This window comes from Caretta caretta, chromosome 4 (assembly GCF_965140235.1).
Source record: "Caretta caretta isolate rCarCar2 chromosome 4, rCarCar1.hap1, whole genome shotgun sequence".
Lineage (NCBI taxonomy): Eukaryota > Metazoa > Chordata > Testudines > Cheloniidae > Caretta > Caretta caretta.
The window spans coordinates 69272770-69290665 of NC_134209.1; the positions used below are offsets into that span (position 1 = coordinate 69272770).

The 17896-nt window shown below is 39.1% G+C and overlaps 1 long non-coding RNA gene across 1 annotated transcript in view; it reads left to right on the forward strand.

Annotated features, from left to right (window-relative positions):
• LOC125635569 (uncharacterized) overlaps positions 1–17896 on the forward strand; it is a 203171-nt gene that overhangs the window by 150501 nt on the left and 34774 nt on the right. The window contains exon 3 of the long non-coding RNA XR_007356307.2: positions 16074–16181. This is a non-coding gene — a long non-coding RNA (uncharacterized LOC125635569). The remainder of the gene's footprint in view (positions 1–16073; positions 16182–17896) is intronic.

Consider the following 17896-nt stretch of genomic DNA (forward strand, 5'->3'; position numbering starts at 1 on the left):
ACCAATTTGCCTAGGTGACTACAGACCCAGACCCTTGGATCTTAAGAACAATGAACAATCCTCCCAACACTTGCACCCCCCCTTTCCTGGGAAATGTTGGATAAAAAGCCTCACCAATTTGCATAGGTGACCACAGACCCAAACCCTTGGATCTGAGAACAATGAAAAAGCATTCAGTTTTTACAAGAAGACTTTTAATAAAAAATAGAAGTAAATAGAAATAAAGAAATCCCCCCTGTAAAATCAGGATGTAGATATCTTACAGGGTAATTAGATTCAAAAACATAGAGAACCCCTCTAGGCAAAACCTTAAGTTACAAAAAAGATACACAGACAGAAATAGTTATTCTATTCAGCACAATTCTTTTCTCAGCCATTTAAAGAAATCATAATCTAACACATACCTAGCTAGATTACTTACTAAAAGTTCTAAGACTCCATTCCTGTTCTGTCCCTGGCAAGAGCAGCACACAGACCGACACAGACCCTTTGTTCCTCTCCCTCCTCCCAGCTTTTGAAAGTATCTTGTCTCCTCATTGGTCATTTTGGTCAGGTGCCAGCGAGGTTACCTTTAGCTTCTTAACCCTTTACAGGTGAGAGGAGCTTTCCCCTGGCCAGGAGGGATTTCAAAGGGGTTTACCCTTCCCTTTATATTTATGACAGCATCTATAGTGTTCATCTGATTCGTAGTACAGTACACAGAGCACACTCCCAAGGACTGTTTCAGAACAAAGGTTGGTACGTCAGCATTCCAGAGACCCTTTCAATATATGTGATTTTGAAGATGTGCACATACGCACAGGCCCACACATGCACACACGTCTCATCTCTTGTGCTACGGGCATTTGGTCTTTGATGTCATGTCTTAATGTACTAAGGCACATGAACTGCATATAGGGTTTTAATAACATACTTTTCATGTACTATTCCTAATATAATAAAGAATGCATACATGCAGTAGTTGCTGTATATGTGCACATCTGAATAGAAACACCAGATGAATCCACCAGAATAAATACGTAGAAATTCTGAGCTGATAACTCTGGAGGTAAACCGATTTATAGCCCTTTCTTCATGTGTAAATGCATACAGTATGTATTGTTGCCATAGTTTCTGTAAAGAATTTGCCTTGCTTCTGAACTTCAGTTAACAAAGCTTTCTGGATTGCACCCAATAGTTCATAAGGCTACATGCAATCCTAATAAGACTAAAAAAAATTATTTCAAAATTTCAACTCTGCAGTATCAAACACATAATCCTTTGTGAGTGTGTACATTTTGTGTGTAGGGGACAGAGCATAGGCAATGGAAGGAGTGGGACAGAAATGGAGGAGAACACACACAGCATTCTCTTCAGTCCTGCGGAGCTATGATAAATGTATAATACAACTATGGGTCCTGAGGGATTCACCAAGGTAATGTACCTGGTGGCAGGCCCAAAAAAGAGCGGTGAGGGAAAAGGTGGCTCAACAGGGGCCAGAACTAGTGCAGAGGCCTCTGTACAGATATCCTTGGTCTCCTGCAGATCTCCTTGGAATCACTATATTTAGGAGTGAACCAGTTGGCCTGTTCCTAGGATAGAAGAAACAAAATCCTCCCATTGATATAACAGTGTGGGAGAAGTTCCCCGCAAGGATCTTTGCAGAGGTTTCCTCCCTGAGCTTCCTCCTGGCATTTGTTTCTGTGGGAAGGAACGGTTTGAGAAGGAACATGGTGTGTTCTCTGCAGCATCTGTTTGCTCAGCTCTGTGTGAGTGCTGAGTTCCAGTACTCTAGTGTCACCTCACTATATTTCCTCCAATGGTGTACTGTGATGTATCCTAATTTCCTCAGACCAGTATCTACTGGCATGAGCCCTTCCCTTCTCCTGGACTGCTTTTGACTGATTTAATGTATTTATTAGTGTTTCTTACTGGTGTAATTGTTTTTATTGACTTTAAAATTGTGCATTGGCTTTCATTAGGTCCATGAGCCTAGCAAATGTGACAATTTAATTTTTTTAAATGAAGCCTTATCACCAGTTGGGGTTCCCTGAAGTCCTCCCAGCAGACATTTTTACAGGAGGAACAGCTTTGGGTGTCATACTGTTAACTATATTCAGGTACATTTGTCCAGTGGGTATCAGATTTATTTGGTAATTAAAACTAACTGATTTAACTTACCATCTAGCAAAACATAAATATATTTTATTAAAAGCCTGGTCTAAATAAAACGTATTCTTAAATATAATCATACATCTAAAAAACTACAGTTAGTCAAGGTCTGTAGTTTAAAAAAAAAAAAGATAATAGATATGTGTGAACTGTAATTACCAGACTTGAAAAGTGAGAGTTCTATAATTTAGAGGGTTTTTTCCTCCTTTCATGCAAGATAAATATTATATCTCAAGATCCAAATCCTTTGTTTTGTCTAGAATACTTGAATGCAACAGTGCATCTTTTACCACTGAAAACAGAATAAATGGGTCCCTGAAGGATTTGTCTTAAGTCAGATGCATTTATCACTCTATATTGATGATCTTTGTACTTCATTATCATATTCAGCTGTCATTTATATGCAGATGACTCAATCATTTGTGGTAGTAGATTATGCTGGGAGAAAGCTTAATATTATCTTCAAGCTGATTTAAATGAGCTTTAAGATCATCCGGTCCAATCTAAATTACTATTAAATATTAATGAAACAAAGATCATGTGATTTTGCTCAAAATGAAAGTTGGGTAAACTGAACAACTGGTGAGCAATGTGACCTTGGAAATAGTTGGAAAATGTAAATTTTTAAGAATTTGGATATATAATTTTTCATCCAATGATTAAATTGATTAGTTACAAAGGTTTGAAAGAAGGCCAAGTTCCTTATTTGGGAACAGAAAATATGTTTATTTAGAGAGAATTAAATTATTTATTTTTCTTTCCCAGGTTGCATTATGTACTTTGGATTTTGCCAATTGATGTACAACATTTGTTAGGGAGGATAAAGCATCTTTAACTTGGCTATCTAGGCAAATGTACTTTGAATTATACATTTCATAAACATTGCCATCTGTAATTTTAGCAACAATTGGCAAAAAATTAGAAAACTGTCAATATGGATACAAAAAGAAAAGGAATATGGATACAGTACATTATCCTTCCACTCCCCCCTCCCTCCGCCGTGCCTGTAGCTTCAGCTAACTTACAATCTTCAATCAGAAAATAGAAAAAATTAATAAGAAAACCTGTATCTGTACTTCTTCAGCTGGAATCATATGCCTGTAACTGTGATGTAGCATGTCAGGAGATTCATGTATCTACAGGGCTTTGTATGTGTTTATTTTTACGTATGGCCTGATTCTCTGAAGTCATTAGCGCCTCCTGGAAGGTGCCAAGCATCCTTCCCTCCCAGTAATTTCAAAGCCAGGTACAGGGTTCCGTGTCTTTCAGCTGTTTACCACCTTGCAGGCTTGAGCCCATAATCTCATAGTAAAATAAATATTTAACTTCTCAGTTGCCTAGGGTCCTAATAAAAACACAGGAAAGCTCCCCCATATATAAACATTGGCAATCCACTTCTTTTGTTATGTAGTATGATACATCACAGGCTGGTGCACCAGTTCTCCCAAAGTTGCCAACCCTTTGGAAATTATCATGAATCTCATTATAATAAACATGATTTGTTATTAACCGTCTTCTGATCTAGGAATGATCAAGGGCAAACTTGAGAAGTTTTATCCCTTTTCACAATGGCTGTCATCTGCCATTTTTTCAGAGGAACTGAGCTCAGGCTGCCCTCAATTAAAATGGCCACCATTTCTCTGCAGCTGTTGCAGACAGGAAAGAAGTTGCACCTGGTTTAGGCAGCCACTGTCTGAATCCAGTCTGACCACAGTAAAAATGGCTTACTTTTCCCTGTGGTCTCAGGGAATAGAACACATAGTGAGGGGCAGGTGAATATAGAGGAAATGGGGACCATGAATGTAAAGGGGGACAGTGAGAGACAATGTGGGATCAGGCTCATATGGAGGCATATATGAGAATTTCATGGTGGTGTGGGAGATTGTAGAGAAAAAGGACAATGGGGCCAGTGAATAGGGGGACAGGGGAAGGATTGTTGCGAGCAAGTGAATATGAGAGTTCAGGAAAGAACATATTCACTACAACTACACATACAAATCTAGAGGAGTAGGACAGGTGGAGGGGACAAGGGAATGTGGGGCAAAGAGGGAGAGTGGAGGGCAGAGAGGGAGATAGTAGGATGGCAGAAGATTGAGAGAAAGGGAAGAAGAATATGGGGACAGGAAGGAAGAGATCTGTTTACTTATACAGCCCTCATCAGTCACCATCATATCTCAATGCCTCACCATCATTAATAGATTTTATCCTCATATCACCTCAGTGAGGTAGATTAATGTTATCCCCATGTTTACAGATAGGGAATTTTGAGACACCGAGTATATCATGTGACTTTTGAACTCTTAGGGTGGGAATACTATTGTCTGCAACCTCTTTCCCTTATTATGTAGCTTATGGAAGTACTTTCAGAATGAGTTACTGAAATAGGCTCTTAAATCTATACTTAGGCACCTAAATAAAAGTGGTTAATTTTCAGAGATACTGAGCATCCTGTAGTTCCCACGGATACCAATGTGGAAGGAAATGTTTTGTAAACAAGACAGGGCTGTGTTATCACAAAGCTCTTGAGTTTCAGGGGATAGTTGTTATTTACAGATGTCCAATTAGAGGCAGAATAATCTTTTTGTCTGTCAAGGATGTGAAGGTCATCTGTGCTGTTCTCCATCCTAAATGTCTCTACTGGTGATTTGGTGTAACAGTAACTTCTGTAGTCAGTGACCTCTGCCATGAGATACGGGCATAGTCTTTTGTAACCCCAACCAATTTCCTGAAACTGGAGCCAGAAAATAAAGATACATTTCTTACCAGCACTCCTGTGTATCGCACCTTTAGTATTCAGAGTAGCAGCCGTGTTAGTCTCTATTCTCAAAAAGAAAAGGAGTACTTGTGGCACCTTAGAGACTAACCAATTTATTTGAGGATAAGCTTTTGTGAGCTACAGCTCACTTCATCGGATGCATTCAGTGGAAAATACAGTGAGGAGATTTATATACACACAGAACATGAAAAAATGGGTGTTATTATACACACTGTAAGGAGAGTGATCACTTAAGATGAGCTATTACCAGCAGGAGAGCGCGGGTGGCGGGGTAGGGGGGAATAAAACCTTTTGTAGTGATAATCAAGGTGGGCCATTTCCAGCAGTTAACAAGAACGTCTGAAGAAAGGGCGGGGGGGAATAAACATGGGGAAATAGTTTTACTTAGTTTTACTTTGTGTAATGACTCATCCACTCCCAGTCTCTATTCAAGCCTAAGTTAATTGTATACAGTTTGCAAATTAATTCCAATTCAGCAGTCTCTCTTTGGAGTCTGTTTTTGAAGTCTTTTTGTTGTAATATTGCGACTTTTAGGTCAGAGATCAAGTGACCAGAGAGATTGAAGTGTTCTCTGACTGGTTTATGAATGTTATAATTCTTGACATCTGATTTGTGTCCATTTATTCTTTTACGTAGAGACTGTCCAGTTTGACCAATGTACATGGCAGAGGGGCATTGCTGGCACATGATGGCATATATCACATTGGTAGATGTGCAGGTGAACGAGCCTCTGATAGTGTGGCTGATGTGATTAGGCCCTATGATGGTGTCCCCTGAATAGATATGTGGACACAGTAGGCAACGGGTTTTGTTGCAAGGATAGGTTCCTGGGTTAGTGGTTCTGTGGTGTGGTGTGTTTAAGGGGCATCTGCTCAGCTTACCCTAACCTTTGTCCTGTTGTCTGACCCACTGGCTCCTACTGGCCTACATAAGCTTGTCTCTTGCAGGAGCTGTGCTGCACAGGGCTCCTCTTTCTATGGTAGTCCCTGGGATCCTTTCTAAACGAGGAGTTCCACAGCGCAAGAGGAAAGCAGCCAAAGTTAATATAGCCTTAGGTTGTATTAATTTACATTATATTCCTGCACAGGTTCTGGGGAGAATCAATAGGAGCCCAGCTGACTCCACGAACCTAGCTCCCCTGACCTCCACCTCAAGCTACATCCTCCATGGGGCTTTAATCATGCAGAGTTGTGGAGAGGTTTTTGTGGGGTGGAAATGTAAGGGGTGAGCAGTTCACAGAGATGGGATTCCTCTGTTTCTCAAGTACAGGCTCTACTCTGTATGCTAATATGGAAGAGAGAATGGGGCCAGAATTCCAAATCTTGCCATTGAAAAATGTATGATCTGATGTAACTGCTGCACTCTGTGTTGTGGGTTATTGGCATACTTCCTAATGCCAGGCCTTTGGTCTGAGACAGAGTCTTTGGGAGGGGATTTCCCAGGCATCTAGTATGGCCATCAGAATTTTCAGTGCTGTCATGGCCTGCTGATGTTGCAACCATGAAAGTAATTTGAATAGGATAGGCTAGCCAAGCCATACAAAACAGAGTTCTTGGGTGCTGCCATTGTCAAGATTCTCTGAATATAATTGCAATATTTTCCATGAGAAAAAATGTCAGTTTTTAATTTAGATTGGTTTCTCTTTGCAATTGGAGGTATAGGATGGGGTATGGACAGGGTCAGCCTGTGCTGTGAGGAAAATCTCAGGTTCTTCAGTGTATGACAGATATGGCTATTGCTTTCTTAGTATTCTGAAAACATTATTTCCTTTTGCTTACTTTAGCTATTTTATGTCCTCAGAATTAACAGCTCCATTCCACAGCTGTTACTCACATCAGTACTTCAACTGAAGTCAATGAGATTATTCTTGAGTGAGGGCTGCAGATCGGTTCCTAAAACTAGAATATAACTGTATTCATCAACTTGTGTTTATTCTTAACATAATGTTATATAGTAAACTCATAAAATACTCCTTCCTACAGTGCAAAGCTTTACTTAGATAAACCATCATCTGATTGCATGCTGCTGCCCTGGGTAAAGAGTCCCATTAAATGTTACGTAACAAAAGTTTGCTTTCTTGATGGTACATGATAAGCCATAAACATTTTCCATCCACTTAGTGCAAGAAAAATTAGGTAACAATTCACAGATATTTGCACCATATGTTTCAGTTGTGCTTTGAAAATCTCAATGGTAAAATTCTGAGGGTGTTTTGTTTTGTGTTTTTATGGTTTTTAATGGCAGGTTAGAAATACCTTTATAACATTATAAAACATGAAAAATATCAGAAAATGAATCTGAAAGTCAATAAAGAAACAAGTCTAAAAAGAATTTAAATGTTGCAACAAGATTTATAGTCAGTTGCTGAAGACATTTAAATATATTGACCCTGTGTTAGAATAGGCTTTTTATTATGAAGTGTACACATGCTTGGTTTTTAATTGCTTCTTTCGCATTGCATTGATTTTATGTACTTGAGCTTATAATGATTAACTTTGAATCTTGTATATCATGTGCAAATGAGATAGACTCAGATTCATATGAACAAAAGGTGAAATGTGTGTGATAGAAACAGGGACATAAGACAGATTATACTGAATAGTGAGAGAGCACACAGCTAAACCTACTCCTAGTAATGACATCATGCAGCATGGAGGTATGCTTCCTACTAGCCCAGTTATATCCATATAGGAAGTTATTTGTTGCGAATGTATTACAAATATCTATATCACTCAGGTAAACAGGAATAACCAATAATCTGTTTCAAAGTTGGCCTAGTCTACACTGAAAAATTAGATCAACCTAGCTACATCACTTGGCTGTGAAAAAATTCACACCCTGTGCAACATAGTTAGATTGAACTAACCCCCACTGTAGTTGCAGCTAGGGAGACAGAAGAATTTTTCCGTTGACCTAACCACTGTCTCTCAAGGGGTGGATTTATGGCAGCAATGGAAAAAACCCTTCTTTTGAAGTAGGTAGCATCTACTATACAGGACTACAGTGGTAGCACCCTTGCTGTGGTGCAAACATAACTGCAGATCCTTTAAAAGGTTTTAAGGGAGTCATCATGGTCTAGTAAATAAGGCACAGTGGCCAGGATTCCGGGGTCTATTCCTGACTCTGCCACTGACTCGTGAGACCTTGCGCAGGTTATTTCATCTATCTGTGCCTCAGCTTCTCCATGTGTGAAATAGGAATGGATGGTACTTAACTTTTTAAAACCTGTTGAGATCTAAAACTGAAATGTCATACAAGTTATAAGATATTATTTTAATAGGTATTATGGGACAGCTCCTCAGCCTCTGGTATGTACTCACTACTGAAGCCCTCCTCTCACTGACATAGGGGTCTTTCCAGAGTAGGATGTGGATTGGTGTGGTTGGGCTGAAGTGTGATGCACTCTTGTGATCCTGGCCAGAGACACAACTCCATAGAAGCTGATATCTTACAGCATAATTTAGAGCTACTCTGAGACAACTCTGACCTGTGCTGAGGGCCACTTCAACCTCAAAGGGGGGAAATATGGGAGAAAGTCACTTATGCCCCCGAGCTTTAAGGATGTTATAAAAGGAAGTTCTTCTTCACTCAGCGCACAGTCAACCTGTGGAACTCCTTGCCTGAGGAGGTTGTGAAGGCTAGTACTATAACAAGGTTTAAAAGAGAACTGGATAAATTCATGGAGGTTAAGTCCATTAATTGGCTATTAGCCAGGATGGGTAAGGATTGGTGTCCCTAGCCTCTGTTTGTCAGAGGGTGGAGATGGATGGCAGGAGAGAGATCACTAGATCATTACCTGTTAAGTTCACTCCCTCTGGGGCACGTGGCATTGGCCACTGTTGGTAGACAGGATACTGGGCTGAATGGACCTTTGGTCTGACCCATTATGGCCATTCTTGTGTTCTTATGTTCTTTCTGGGATAGTCTGAGAACTGCTCTGAAGCTGTACCTCGAATTAAGCCTTATATATTTAATTTTCTACAATGTGGCATTATCTTATTTGGGTTTGGCTTGTGGTACATAGCTCACATGATAAAAAATAATGTTAAAAACCAAGGGCCAGACGTCTCCATTCTATGAAAAATCCTGCTGGGGTAGACTAGTGCAAAATCCCAAGATATTGGCACAAAACAGGCCCTCCTTGATTCATAGATTTTAGGGCTGCCCAATTCAGGCTTTTGGTCGGTGTCTATAGTTCTTGGGGGGATTTCCCAGACCCACACAGTCACCTCCAGAACCCGCAGGATTTCCCTAGTGCCCCAAGAGCAATGGCTGGAGATGACACTGAGCAGAGTAGATAGCTCAGGTAGGCTGTAAAATAACAGTGCTAGAATTATGGTGTTTCACAATTGTTTTGATTCATGTACATTAGAGTATAATTAGTTATCTATTTTTAACTGAAAGTTATTTTTTGTCTATTTTACTTTAAACAGCTGAGCAAAGAGCAACCTGGGAATGATCAGCCAACAGGAAATGTTCAGGTTTTTTGCTTTCCCATTATAGGCAGGCGTTGCCCTATTCCCCACTGACAACAGGGCTCCTTCCAGGCCTCTGGACTGGGTTAGAGGGAAACCACTGTGTGCTCGCTGGGTTGATTTCCTGCTTCGGCTGCCGGGCTGATGCCTTCCAGCTTCACAATGCTGCAGGTCTGCAAAGATGCGACTGCCAGCTTTCTCTACGCAGAGCAAAGGAGAACAGTTCCCACAGTCTGTCAGAGGGGGCGCTGTGTGCTATAGTTTAGCTCCGGACAGATGCGTGCCTATTGCTGCCCTGCGGGACCTAGTTTTCCCAGCTCTGCAAGCCTGCAGCTGCTGCAGGAAGTGGCTGCTCTCTCAGGCTCACGCCTGTTCCTTTCCAGAGCCCCAAGCTGAGTGAAACAGAACAAAAAGTGGAGGCAAGGAAAAGAGAACAAAAGTAAGAGGAAAAAAGGAGTACTTGTGGCACCTTAGAGACTAACCAATTTATTTGAGCATAAGCTTTCGTGAGCTACCGCTCACTTCATCGGATGCAACTTATGCTTATGCTTAAATAAATTGGTTAATCTCTAAGGTGCCACAAGTACTCCTTTTCTTTTTGTGAATACAGACTAACACGGCTGCTACTCTGAAAAGTAAGAGAGCTGTAGTAGGGTTACATTAAAATGGCTAATTAGCAAGCTGCAGATCCGCATATTACACAATTGTTTTGCAAAAAGAAAAGGAGTACTTGTGGCACCTTAGAGACTAACCAATTTAATTGAGCATGAGCTTTCGTGAGCTACAGCTCACTTCATCGGATGCATACTGTGGAAATGGCAGAAGACATTATATACACAGAGACCATGAAACAATACCTCCTCCCACCCCACTGTCCTGCTGGTAATAGCTTATCTAAAGTGATCATCAAGTTGGGCCATTTCCAGCACAAATCCAGGTTTTCTCACCCTCCGCCATCCCACACACAAACTCACTCTCCTGCTGGTAATAGCCCATCCAAAGTGACCACTCTCTTTAAAATGTGTATGATAATCAAGGTGAGCCATTTCCAGCACAAATCCAGGTTTTCTCACGCCCCCACCCCCCTCCAAAAACCACACACACAGACTCACTCTCCTGCTGGTAAGAGCTCATCCAAAGTGACCGCTCTCCCTACAATGTGCATGATAATCAAGGTGGGCCATTTCCAGCACAAATACAGGTTTTCTCACCCCCACACCCCCATACACACACAAACTCACTCTCCTGCTGGCAATAGCTCATCCAAACTGACCACTCTCCTTACAATGTGCATGATAATCAAGGTGGGCCATTTCCAGCATAAATCCAAGTTTAACCAGAACGTCGGGGGAGGGAGTAGAAAAAAACAAGGGGAAATAGGCTACCTTGCATAATGACTTAGCCACTCCCAGTCTCTATTTAAGCCTAAATTAATAGTATCCAATTTGCAAATGAATTCCAATTCAGCAGTTTCTCCCTGGAGTCTGGATTTGAAATTTTTTTATTGTAAATGGCAGGTATTTAAAACAAAAGTGTCCGGGGGGAGAATTTCCCCAATTCTCCTTATCGAAGCCTCTTCTGTATTGTAGAAGGTGTTCAACAGTCATGAGTCTGGCTTAAAAATCATGTGGTTTTTTTAAAAAAACCTAATGTTATGGTTTTCTTCCTTGCCTTCTGGTTTCTGAGCCTTTAGGGTGCACTCCCTTCATTTTTTTTTAAGCTTTTTCTCAGCAACCTTTAGGAAACTTGTTTTTAAAAATGAAAGCCCAGATTCTCAAGCAATCTCTTGATTCCAGCACTGGGGGCTTTGAGAAAAACACCAAATATCACTTCATTTGGTAACTGTGGGCTTCAGTCACCCACCTCTGCATTCCCTGCAAATTACTTAATATATTTGGGCCACTTGAAACTGCCAGTTCACAGAGAGCTATGCTGCTTATCCAGCACTCCTTTCCCTACTGCAACTGGTTAACACAGATGTGGAAGCAAGGCAGCAGCTAATGCTGCTTTTAGATCCTCAGATGAAAGGCATTATGGAAGTTCACATTATTATGTTATTAGCATACCATATCACAGTCAATACTTTTTAAAATCCTCAAAAGATCAATGAGATTGTGATTACTGAGATTTGTTTTGTTTTTATCTCTTCTACCAAATAATATGTGCAGGGCTTACTTCTTAGTACAAATATTAATTAAAACAAAAAGTGTTAAATTGTTCCTGCTGTTTATTCCCATTTCCTAATTCTAATCCTTGATTAGTGACATAATGACCATTTCTATAACAACCACTTATGATGTCACAAAGAGAGGAATATCTTTTCTAAATTACTGTGAGGAGTGAAGGAAATAGTAGGAAGAGATAAATGAGTTTAGAAACAAAGGCTCTGTTTACATGGAAAAATCTTCAGCATAAAGAACAAGCAGAATGTTCTACAGAGGGGATGTTATTGTGTAGTTTTGTTGTAGTTATTGTGTAGTTATGTTTTGTATGAGGCATCAGCAATCTCTTAACTTTGTTTTCAGACACACTGGGGTCAGCCTGCTGCAGGTGTTAAAAAGGTAGGATCCCGTCAGCAAGAGATGAGGAAGAAGGGAGCAAATGTGAGCAATGTGTTTTAAAAAAAATCCCACCGTCTGTGCTGTGCAGAAACCAGATGTTTGTTCTAGTTATTATTATTATGATAATTCATTTAAGTAGAAATAAAATAGGGCATGATTGTTTACTGCAGCCTGTTTTCCCCAGACACTCTGGGAAATGAGAAGAAAAATCTCATAGGTTTTACCGTTGTTTAAATGAATTTTTTTTTCATTTAACCAGTAGTAAACATGACAACAAAAATAGTTTTCATACACATTGCACATTAGCTGCAAATGTACATCTTGTATTTTCTTTCTCTAGAAGTCACCAGAGGCCATTGAGGCATTTTAGGGAAGGCCACCTTGAATTTCATTAAAAAGAAAAGGAGGACTTGTGGCACCTTAGAGACTAACCAATTTATTTGAGCATGAGCTTTCGTGAGCTACAGCTCACTTCATCGGTATGCATCTGATGAAGTGAGCTGTAGCTCACGAAAGCTCATGCTCAAATAAATTGGTTAGTCTCTAAGGTGCCACAAGTACTCCTTTTCTTTTTGCGAATACAGACTAACACGGCTGTTACTCTGAAACTTGAATTTCATTGTTGTCTGAAAAGAAACCTTCTTTGGTAACCAACATTTGCTACATCCTAACGTAGTCTGAGACCTCCACATGCTAATATCACCCTCCTTCTGGAATGGGACCTGAACAGTTACCAAACCTGAGAGTCCAGAGATTGATTGATTAAGAGGAATGAACCATCCTCTTAACCTTAGAGGTGGTCTGTCCAGATCAGAATTGATATAGCTTGGTGGGGCAGTGGGGCAAAGCTTGCACTGAGCCAATATATACCAGTTCTGTAGATTAATACATGGCATTTGTCTTTATGGCTGTCAATCCAGCATCTTTCATGAGCTCTAATTTCAAACAGGTACAGAAACATATGTAATAATGAGCATTACAAAAAAGTCCTCCTGACTGGGAACTCTTTTGCCTTCTGGGGTCTGAGTATTCCCCTTCAGGATCTGAGTAACTCCTGTTGACTTCAGAGGGAGGAGCTACTCATATTGGGTAGAGAATAGGGCGTCTATCTGGACCTGAGCTTGATAAACTTAGTCCAAAAAGAAAATCTCTAGTTTTCAAGTTGTGCACCATTCAGTTGCAAAACCCATGCTAGCAAGGAGTCGTTGAAGTGCTAGCCAGGCCTAGAGAGAGTTAAATAAGCCCTGTAGCAAAATTTAAATCCTACATCGGAAGTAGAGGAGGTTAATTGAACATGCACATTATCAGGAGTGTCTCTGATGGTTAGGGTTAATTTATCACACTGAATCCAATCACTTTATAAAAAGCCAGTGTGGGTTTCATTTACTTTGATGAGGTTTATTGCAAGATTCCAGAAAATCAATTTTGCTGTGAGCTATATTAAACCCAAGGGAATATAAACACTGTATGTACTACACATATTGATATTACTCACTGGATCACTGGGGAAATTATATGTTTACCATGAAGAAGGGTTATGGTTACGTTCATTGTCTTGGGCAACTCCCAGCCTGCCAATCGCAATGAAATAAAACAAAATGGTAGTGTTCAGAATCATGTAGCCTGAGGTACAGAAACACACAGCAATAGTGACTTGATTTTCAAAAGGACTTTAAGTAGCTGCTACATCATGTATTAGCCCTACATGTTCTTTTCAAATAAATAATGAACACCCGTGATACATATGCTACTGTTAGTTGTCCAGAGTCCGGTACTTCCTGCTCCCAGAGCTTCTTGAGATTCTTCAAAGGTAGCAGCGATAGGCTATGATTTAAATGGTTTAGGTTGATTGGCTGGCTTAGTGATTCTGAGGATAATTTGCAGCTTTCCAAGTAAGAGTCATTTCCATTATACCCTAGACATGTGCACACTCACTTTGTGAATTTTACATTAATTAGAAAATAATAAGAATATAGTTTATGTGTGCTCTGACAAGGGATCAGAAATGAATTTGGGGCTGTGCAGAGCAGTAGGCTTCTTACTTTGTAGTGTCTTAGAAATCAAACTTGTGTATAATCAGGGTCATAAAATCTTTTAATAGTTGTCAATTTTCCTTCCCATCAGGCTTTTTTGTAATAACAAGGGGTACTGTTAGGTGATCTAGCAAAGGGAGAGGTGGTCTAGTGGATTATTACATAGTTAGTTTTCCCAGAAATCTGGGGTTTAAAGTCAATAAACATTAAGAACTGGTTTCTGTAAGACTATTTGTGAAATTTCAGGAATGTCTTTTTAAAAAAATCAGTTCTGTGTACGCTGGTTTCTCATGACAACGATCATCACATTTTTTCCAAGCAAGGAGCCCTATTCTGCAACCAGATAATGAGTAATTCTCATTGGCTTCAGTACTTAACTTGCTTTGAGAGAGTTGGGCCCCAGTTGTAAATCAATGTGAGCTTTCTTTGTACTGTATGGACTAAGGGTGAAATTTTCAGAGGTGCCAAAGATAGTTAGGTGCCCGCCTTACATCGACTTTCAGTGGGAGTTTGGCACCTAACTCCCCAGTAGCTTTTGAGAATACCTCCCTATATCTTGTAATCATTGCTCATGTTTACATAGATGTAATATTTCATAATGTTTTAATCCTGAAGTACTCACTTAGGTAAAACTCCCAATGGAACTTGCATTGAAAAAAGCCTACAGGATTTAGCTAATATGCTAATATTATATATAAACCTGACTTTGATTTACAGCTGTTTTGTAAAAACGAGCTGAAGATTGTTCTGGATTACAAACATACACACATGATCTTTTAAAACACTTACTTGAAATTTTGTCTTGCTGCCAATTTTATGGGAAATACCTTTTCTTCTGTACATGTGCTTCAAGGGGACTACTCGTAAGTAAGAGGAGCAGAGCATTCTTTTGTTTTATTAAAAGAATGTATGTTTATATCATAAATGCTCTTCCTTAAAATATACTTTCAATATATTGTAAAGTATATAAACAGTGAAGTGTTAAATAATCAGCTGACTGAAAATCATAAACACAACACACAAATTCAAACAAACAGATCATAGCAATAACAATAAATGTTTTCAGCTTCACTGTTCTGATGTGTATTGCATCTCATTTCCCCATCCTTTGTATGTTGTCTTTTTAGATTGTGAGCTCTTAAAGCCAGGGACCTTGCCTTCATAGCTTTTTTTTATATGCTGTTGTAATTAAGTGGACAAATAATGATAAAAACATGGAAACAATTACGGCTGTTTATAAATGCAAGTGAATACTTTTTTCTTAATTAGCATTGTTCCTTTTGATCCAAGTCACCAACATTTCATGGAGAGTGAGTTTCAAATAACAGATCTAGGATTTGTTCAGTCTCTATAATGGACAATCCAAGGTGATTTTGGGTTTGAATAAACCCAATGGTCAGATTTTGTTTTTGCAGGATGGTGTGTTTAGATCTGTGTTTCATTTCATCTGAACCACCAGATTTCAAGGTGGTGGTTTTCAGATGAAAAGTTACTGGTAGCATTGACTTCAGTCAGATCCGAGTTAGGCAAAAACTAACTGACCGGTGAAAATCTCACTGTACAATTTTGACTCCTATTTAATTAAAATTGTGTGTTTTTGTCATACACTTAACATTTTAGCAAGTACATGATAGCCTTCAAATGTAGGCAAATGCTGTAGAAGATGCTTTTGGGGAGTCTGTGGCCTGACTTCCCAGAACTCCAGTGTATTTTTGAGATCACATCACGTTGCTGGGGAAAATCAATATCATTAGTGAACGAACAAGAATATAAGAAGCCAAGTATCATCAAACACAATAGGTGGTGAAGTAAAGATGCTATTAGGAAAGCAGTGAGCATGATATTGGTACCGTATACATGCATACATCTATAGTGTGCACATGCCTCGAGTCTTACATGTGTTTATGTGCAGACACAAACTGCACTTACGGTTTACCAATATAAGAATTAGTTTGAGAAAATACTTTGTTCTTTTCTTCAGTCTTTTCTAAGAATTTATGCACCAAATAATTAAATTATGCCTCAGCAGCTAAACAAATTATGCAAACTTATACACCATGAATATTTTATATTTCAGAACCCCAAAGCAAGGACTTTCGACAGTTTTATGTCTGCGGCAACCTGCATCATACCCAGATGAATTCAGCAACAGATAAGTTCCTCTTCTGTCTGAAACTTTACTCAGGTTTTTATTTTTTAGCTTACATTTCTCTATGATATTAATAAGTGTGTCTCAAGGGCTGTATTGTACATAAGAAAATGGAAGTTACTGCAGTCGGTATTCTTTCTAGTCCTGCAGAAGACAGGGAAGTTATTCCCTGTTCAATTCTGAATTGATTTAACACTCACAGAATCATATAAAGGGAAGTGATGTGCTAGAAGCAGGAGTAAGTTTAAAAAAATATAAACCATTTACATAGATACCACAGTTGCTGCCAGGTTCACTATTTCTGATATGCCTCTCTTTATTTTAAGTCTATTTCTGTATGCCAAATTATCTCCTTAAAAACATGTTTCCCTTTTTTCCCTGTAAATAAGCAAATGTGTAGCCACACAGGGATAAAGTAGAGGAATATAGTTGTGATCCGTTGGCAGATGAGAATAGCTTACAGAGAATACTTGAGATTTTCCTCATTTAACTTGCTTTAATTAATGATCTCGTCGTTATTCCATCTTGTAAGAAAGAGCTGGCATACCGAGATTGCATGCATCTGCTCCTGAAGAGGTTGGCAAAACAGAAATTTTGTAATGACAAGTTAACAAGGATTCTTTGGCAACCCTTGCTGGTTCCCAGGATGCAGAATCATGTGAGTTAATGCCATAACTTTGACTTCAAATATCACTCACTCGAAGCGGTTATGTATATATTTTACTACACTCATTAATACCTAATGTGTTCCAATAACTGTGTATTATATGCCAGCAAATACAGTACTATGATGGTAATTTAAAGTAAAGTACACTGTTCATTATAGATTTAATATTAACAGCTTTCCAAGGACATGACCCACTGAAAATCCTCAACAACCCATCAGTGAATCACAACCTGTTTTTGAAAACAGTGTTGTATATACTGCTTCTTTATGTGCTATCCCTTAATCTCATCTACTCCATGGGTCTTTGACAGTGCCAGTAAACGTGGTCTAATTGATTTTGTTGCAATAATAAACTATTAATTGCCAAAGGTATAGCAAGCAATTTCAAACTTGTACATGTGCTAGCTAGTCCACTACCTAATCTGTTTATCTATCTACCTGACTATTCTGTAGTGCCCATCACCATAATATTGAAGTACTAATCCATTCCCCCTCTTTCATATCTGACGATTAATTAAAACTAGAAGCACTGTTACACACCGTATGGTTCCTGATACAGGAGCCTGTTAAGCAAAACACTTGAGCATATGCTTAACTTTGGGTATGTGTTTAAGTGCTTTGATGAATTGGGGCCATAGTGAGCATGTTAGATAGAACTATGCAGTAGAACTAATAAAAGACTGGATGTGTGTTGTGCTCATAGCTTACATCTATCTATGCTGGTCTTCATTGTAACCGTACAGTCCTGATGGTGAATTAAGTTGAAATTTCCAATATTCTTAAAGATTTTGTCTCTGATCATACATTCCTTAATTAGGCATAGCTGCCTTTGAATGCAGTGGGAGTTTTTCTTGTTTGAGGAGTACAAGAGCAGTATCTTATTGTGGCAGGCATGAGCATCATCTCTGAAAAATTGTAATTTATTGGTTGTTATTAGATAAATATAATAAGTAATACTTTATATGAACAATTATGTCTGGTTATGCCTGACAGAAATCATAAACAGAATAATTTATAATCTGGTATGTTTATAGAAAGGAAGAGCAGCATATTTTGTTCTGATTTCGCAAAATTGATTCATAGA